Source organism: Olea europaea, unplaced genomic scaffold, assembly GCF_002742605.1.
Source record: "Olea europaea var. sylvestris unplaced genomic scaffold, O_europaea_v1 scaffold716, whole genome shotgun sequence".
Classification (NCBI taxonomy): Eukaryota; Viridiplantae; Streptophyta; class Magnoliopsida; order Lamiales; family Oleaceae; genus Olea; species Olea europaea.
In genome coordinates, this window is record NW_019265559.1 from 113,660 (window position 1) to 121,441 (window position 7,782).

The window sequence follows — 7,782 nt, forward strand, 5'->3', positions numbered from 1 at the left end:
AATTTTTGGAAACCCTTATGTGGGTGGTGAAATGTGGAACGCCAAAAGGAATTATGCCCGTGAGGCCAAGCATCCCCGCTAACTAGCTATATTGTGGGCCATAGCTCTCGAAGAGATCAAGTTCTACCTATTGTCTTCAACTAGGAGGACACTGAAGGGGTTCACCATCCCTACTGCGATGCACTTGTGGTAAGAGCAGTCATAGCTCGGAATGGGTTGAAACAAATGCTGGTTGACAATGGAAGCTTCGTCAACATTTTATTTGGACCCACCTTTAACAAAATGATACTGGATCATGAGTTAACATCCACCACCACTCCTTTGTACGGATTTACTGGAGACAGCATTACTCCGAGAGGAAAAATCACACTCGCAGTAGAAATGGGAGAATCTCCCCAAACCACAATGAATTTCATGGAATTCCTCGTTGTTGAACCCTGAAAGAATTGGGAGCTGTCACCTCCATCCACCACCTATGCATGAAGTTCCCAACTGAAAATGGGGTGGCAATGGTGAGAGGCGACCAAAGTGGCTCGAGAGAATGTTATTTAAGTTCCATCAGAAAGGTAGAGCCCTGAGATGTCCATGTAATTATTGCGATGTGGTCATGGCTGACGCCCCAGGTGACGCTCCCACCGAACTGAAAGACGTCGAAATGATTGACACACCACCTAATCCGGAGGTAAAGGTCATCGCTGAAATTGACCTCCGCATAATTGAACATGAACCTCAAGCATCCCCAGTTGAGGAACTTGAAAGCTTATCTGAGGACCGTCGAGACCCATCGAAATTGTTAAAGATGGGAAAAAATTTGCCCATCAATGCAAAAGAACAACTCAAGGATTTCCTAAGGAGGAACATCGATATCTTTTCTTGGAGGCATGAGGATATGGTAGGCATAGACCCCAAGGTCGTTGCCACCACTTGAAAATTGATTCTAAGGTTGCCCCGCATAGACAAAAAAGAAAAGCCCTCAATCCTGAGAGGTACGAGGCCGTGAATGAAGAAGTTCAGAAGCTCATCCGAAATGGCTTCATTAGGGAGGCCACCTACCCGAGGTAGGTCTCCAACCCAGTTTTAGTAAAGAAGCACAACGGCAAGTGGAGGGTTTGCATTGATTTCACCAATCTCAACAGAGTTTGCCCAAAGGATAGCTTTCCACTTCCAAGGATTGACCAATTGGTAGACTCCATTGCTGGACATGAGTTATTAAGTTTCATGGATGCATACTCCGGCTACAATCAAATCCCCATGCACCCGGTCGATGAGGAACACACTTCTTTCATCACAGACCGAGGCCTTTACTGCTACAAGACGATGCCCTTTGGGTTGAAAAATGCTGGAGCAACATATCAAAGGCTCATCAAGAAAATGTTTATGGACCTCATTAGCAAGACAATGGAGGTCTACGCAGATGATATGCTGGTAAAAAGTTTGGAAGCTGGAGACCACATAACGCACCTCAACAACACCTTCCAAATATTGTGAAAATATGGGATGAGGCTCAACTCCCTCAAATGCGCCATCGGAGTGGCCTCCAGCAAATTCTTAGGATATATGGTCAACCAGCATGGTATTGAAGCCAACCCTGAGAAGATTGAGACCCTATACAAGATGAGGTCCCCCCCAAAAGCCAAAGGAAGTAGAAAGCTTGACAGGACGAGTGGCCACGCTTAGCACCTTCGTCTCCAAGGCTACCGATAAATGCCTCCCATTTTTTAAAGTGCTAAAAGCTGAGAAGAAGTTCCAGTGGAATTAGGAATGTGAAGAGGCCTTCCAGGGCTTAAAAAGGCACCTAGAGCAGGCCCCCCTCCTCTCCAAACTGAAGCTTGGAGAAACCCTGCAGCTATACCTAGCCGTCTCCAATGAGGCCATAAGTGCGGTTCTAAGCCAAGAAGAGGGAACCACTCAACTCCCCGTTTACTATACAATTAAAGCGTTCCTATCGCCGAAAACCCGCTACCCTGATATGGAGAAGCTCACTTTGGCCTTGATCACGGCTTCCAGGAAGTTGAGACCCCACTTCCAGGTTCACACCATCCACGTGTTAAAAAATTTTCCCCTAAGGTAGGTATTCCAAAAATCGGATGCCTCGGGGAGATTACTAAAATTGTCGGTGGAGTTAAGTGAGTTTAACCTCATGTTCAAGGCTAGGGTGGCCATCAAGGGCCAAGCCTTAGCTAACTTTGTGACAGAATTTGCCAACTTACCCGAGGTGGACGAAATCATGGAACAAGCCGAGCCCCCAACGTGGAACCTTTTCATTGATGGGTCGGCTGGGGACGTTGGCTCAGGCGTCGGAGTTGTCCTCATCAGCCCGAAAGGTCATAAGCTGACCTCAACGGTGAGGTTCGGGTTCAAAGCTACCAACAATGTAGCAAAATACGAGGTACTACTAGCGGGCCTCAGGTTAGCCAAAGAAATGCAAGTAAAGAGGCTACTCATCAGTAGTGACTTCCAACTGGTTGTTAGCCAAGTCAACGGTAACTTCTCAGCCAGGGACAAAACGATGGCCTCCTACTTGAAAACGGTGATGAACCTCATCCCATCCACTTCCAACTGGTTGTTAACCAAGTCAACGGTAACTTCTCAGCCAGGGACAAAACGATGGCCTCCTACTTGAAAACGGTGATGAACCTCATCCCATCCTTTGAAAAGTTTGAGTTGATCCAAACCCCCTACATCGAAAACGCACATGCGAATGCACTCTCCAAACTTACAAGTAGCAAAGATTCTGAACTACTCTCAATTGTCCCTATAGAGCACCTCCTCATGCCGTCAACCTAGACTCCCAATGTAATGTGGGTCACTAGGACTCCTACCTGGATGCGGCCCATCGTAGCATACCTTAAGGATCGGGTACTTCCCACCAACAAGCATGAGGCCTACAAGCTAAGGAGGAGACAGCCCATTTCCTCCTCATTGATGATATACTATATAAAATGAGCTTCTCCTCTCCACTCCTGCGATGCTTCGAAGGAGAAGATGCTACCTACATCTTAAGAGAAGTCCATAAGGGTGTGTGTGGCAATCACTTAGGAGGTCTATCTTTGGCACAAAAGATACTGAGACAGGGGTACTACTGGCCTACCTTGAAAAAGGACGCCATCGACTTTGTACGAAAATGTGACAAATGCCAACGATTCTCTCCTATCCAAAGACAACCATCGCAAGATTGACTGCGATCTCTAGCCCCTAGCCTTTCTCGAAGTGGGGTGTGGACCTAATAGGTCCTCTACCAAAGGCAGAGGAGGTACGAGCTTCGCAATTGTGGCCATTAATTACTTCACAAAGTGGGTTGAAGCTGAGCCCTTGGCAAAAATTACAGAAGCCAACACTTTCAAATTCTTATGGAAGAACATCTTATGCCGGTTCGGAATTCCGTACTCGATCGTCTCAGACAATGACAGACAGCTCGACAACAAGAAGGTCAGAAGTTTATGTGAAGAACTTGGCATCAAGAAGCACTTCTCCATGCCTCATCACCCACAAGCAAATGGTCAAGTTGAGACTGTGAACAAGACAATCAAGCACGTCCTAAAAATGAAGCTCGATGTGTCAAAAGGGGCCTGGGTGGATGAGCTCCCACAGGTTCTTTGGGTAATCCGAACCACTGCAAAAATCCCAATAGGGGAAACACCTTTCCTCATGGCATATGAGACCGAGGCCATGAGCCCCGTTGAGGTCGGACTTCCATCCCCACGACGTCTGCATTTCAATGAAATAACGAACGATGAGCTTCGCAGGTGCGACCTCGACTTCATTGAAGAAATGAGAGATGACGCCCAGCTGAAGCTCGACACATATCAAAGAAAAATGACAAAATACTTCAACTCAAAGGTGAAAAAGAGGTCATTCCGAATCGAAGACCTGGTCCTTATGAGAATCTTTCTCTCCTCAAAGAAACCTGGCATCGGCTCCCTTGGCCCAAACTGGGAAGGCCCATACAAAATCAGAGAGGAAATCCGACCCGAGACCTACTGGATTGAAGACATGAACAGTAAGGTACAACCCCGTCCATAGAACATTGAGCACCTCCGAATCTATTATCAATGAATGCACTACCTCGCTGGACGATCTTTCCCAACTTAGTAACATTTAAATGATTCAATAAAATTATCCATGACTTAATTCACATCGCATTACGTCATCACCTCGAAGGAAAGGATAGTGTCCAATCATTAGGCCACCTCGTTTGAAATTCGAGGTGCATTCACATGCCTCCCTTTGGCGAGGCTGAACGCCACTGGGAGAAGCCTCAACGTGGTTGAACCATCCATCATGTTGGGAAGCGTCCTCACCTCGGAGGAGAGGACAGCATCCAATCATTGGGCCACCTCGTTCAAAATTTGAGGCGCATGCACATGCCTCCCTTTGGCGAGGCTGAATGCCACTGGGAGAAGCCTCAGCGTGGCTGAACCATCCACTACGTTGGGAAGCGTCGTCATCTCGGAGGAGAGGACAGTGTCCAATCATCGGGCCACCTCGTTCGAAATTCGAGGTGCATGCACATGCCTTCCTTTGGCGAGACTGAACGCCACTGGGAGAAGCCTCAGCTTGGCTGAACCATCCACCACGTTGGGAAGCGTCGTCACCTCGGAGGAGAGGACAGCGTCCCATCATTGGGCCACCTTGTTCGAAATTCGAGGCACATGCACATGCCTCCCTTTGGCGATGCTGAACGCCACTGGGAGAAGCCTCAGCGTGGCTGAACCATCCACCACGTTGAGAAGCGTCGTCACCTCGGAAGAGAGGACAGTGTCCCATCATTGGACCAACTCACTCGAACTCCAAGGCGTATGCACATGCCTCCTTTTGGTGAGGCTGAACGCCACTGGGAGAAGCCCCAGTACAGCTGGACCGTCCACCACGTTGGGAAGCGTTGAAACCTCGTTCGAAATTCGAGGCGTATTCATCGAATTAGACAATATTCCCAGTTCAGCTTCTCCGGTTACGACTTCGTTCAAACACGGTCCAGTCAGAGTCCATTCAGGTTATAATTGTTAAGCTTAAGTAGTTCGTTTGCTTAAGTCCAATCGTCCATGGTTCGTGAGGCTATCGTACAATTTGTTAAGTAATTGGAGTTAGGATACCAAGTTAAAGTTATTTAGTTCTTCAATCAATGTTAAGTTCAAATTGCTTGACGAGGTCAACACATTTGGGAGAAAAATATTGAATAAAAAAGGACATTATATTGATTTACAATCAAGATTACAAACTGGGGGCCCAAGGCCAATACATAAAAAATAACTGAAAAGAAAATTGTCCTAAGCCTATGATGACGGTGGAGGCGCCTCAGCAGTCGAGGCCTCCGTGGCTTGGGCCTCATAAACCTCCTTCTTCAACACCTCGATCTGAGCCAAGGCAGGCTCCAGCTTGGTTGTATCTTCAAGTTTTTGGGCCCTCACTTCCTCCGCCTTAGCTCTAGCCCCCTTCAGCTCCTCTGTGAGGAAGGCCATCTTCTTCTCCTAGGACTGAGTCCTCGTTTGAAAGTCATTAAGGGTCTCCCTGCACTCCAGTGCGAGGCCAAAGGTCCTCACACTTTGACTCACTAGGGCCCTCGTTAAGTCTATGGCATCGCATGAGGAGGCGTGCAACTACCACCGATCCGTCTAGAATTTGTAGAAGTTTTCTGTGGTACCTCGGATCTCAGGTGGCAGAGCCTCCACCAAAGCTGGAGCCAAAACATCTTCCCTTCTAGCGAGGAAGCTCGGAGACTTCCCTTGCACCCTGGCGGGTCTCTCCTTGGCAGCCTCCTCCTGTACCGCCTTCGCTTCCCTTCTAGCGGCCTCCTCTTTAGCTTCCTCAACCTTGACTCGACGGACCATTTCAATTTTTACCACTTTCGAGGCAGACGCAAGGAGCTTCGGCCGATTAACATCCCTACCTTCATGGGACACAGAGGTCCTGAATTTGCCTGATGAACTGGTGACGTGCAACAACTTCTTTTTCTTCGGCTCCTCGAGGACCTTCTCCTTCCCCCGAGGCTCTTTTACCTTCTCCATCCTCTAGGCGCCCCCTTTTCGGGAGTCCTTGAGCTGCCGTCCTTAGAAAGGCGCTCGACCCTGCCCCTAACCTCTTTAGCACCACTGGACCCCGATTTCAGGGGCCTCGCCTTCACAGTGGATATGTCCCTAATTATAGAGGCCATGTCAGGGGATAGGTACTCCCTCCTCTTGAACTTGTCTACAGAACATGTCAACGCATTAGCAACAAAATGAAAAACAAGAATTACACTAAGTATAGGAGCTTCTTACCCTTGGAGGCCATCAGTTCGAAGTCAAGGAAGTAGCGGCTTCGATTGATGAGGTGGTCGAAGTGGCAAAGCTTGAGAGACCTCTTGTAAATGTCCTCTATCACTTCGAACTCCTCCTTGCTCAGCTCGAACCTCGTACTGCTATCTGCAAACGAAGCCCCAACAGTTAGAGAAAAAATAAATTTGAAAACAGAATGCAAACTACTTAGGCTGGGAGACTCACGAGTTTCGTAGTACTGGGTCGGTACTATGCAAGCCAGGGCTGTGTCTCCCTCCACCACCTGCCATCTACCCCTCACCCAGAACCACGACTCCTTCCACCCCTTAATGGAAGAAGGCAGCCCCACGACAAAAGGAGCATGGGCCCCTAAGGAGTCAAGTAATACCACCCCCTTGACTCCATACTTATTACCCTAGGCTGGAATAGGGTCATGAAGACATGGAGAGGCATGTCCTCCCCAAGCGACACTTCCTTCCACAGGAAGTTCGAGCCGACCAACTGGTTCCACCCATTTGGCAGATCCTGGGTCGGCGACAACATGAAATTCCTCAACATAGCCCTGAAGAAGGGGTGCAGAGGAAGACGCATACCCACCTTAAACAAATATTCGCTCACCGCCATCGCCACGCACCCAGGGCTCGGATAACAGGCTCGTTCATGGGCCTCGGGCACTATCATCTCCACATAACGAGGTACACAATACCTCTCCCTTATCTCTCCCAACCTTTTCGACATCATATTCGAAGGGATTATAGACACTTTCCACTCTACATTGTAGTCTACTTCCTCCTCGGTCATAGCAATCTGCTCAATCTCGAAGTCCCCCCTGTAACTAGACCCCCGACCAAACGACGCGACAGTGACCAACTCCCTACCCGAGGTGGACTCCATTTCAGAAAGCAACTAAGAACACAATACAAAGGATGTTCTGTAAAAAAATACCTACGGGGTTACTATGCTGACGAAATGCTGTCGGAAAGTTAGGTAACAAAGAGCTTCGACGCCGGAAAGCTTTATCTTTGGAAGAAAGAAATTGGATTGCAAAGGGTAGAAAATCCAAGACAATGAGGGTCTCTCGCCTTTTATAAAGGGCCAGGACAAACCCCAACCGTCAGATCAAAGCCCATCCAATGGGAACCCTTCATTTTTAATCAAATCTGAGACGTAGAATTCAAAAGGTTTTTCAAACCAACACCTCCGATTAAAGTGTGTCCCCCACGCACCTCCTCCAATGCGTTTGCTTCTAGAAGCCCCAACTGTCCTCATGATTACAGTTTTAATTCAACGGGAGCATGCGCCGTGGAAGTTGCAACGGTTCAGTCACTTTTTCTCGAAAATATGTGCAAAACATCAAATCATTGGCACAACTGCCAAAGAACAATAATTGTCATTCGGCTAGGGATGTAAACGAGCCGAGCCGAGCTGGCTCGCGAGCCGAAATTTTGGGCTCGGGCTCGGCTCGAGGAAATCACAACGGGCTTTTTTTGGGCCCGAGCCGAGCCGAGCCAAAGCTCGCCCAAAAAAA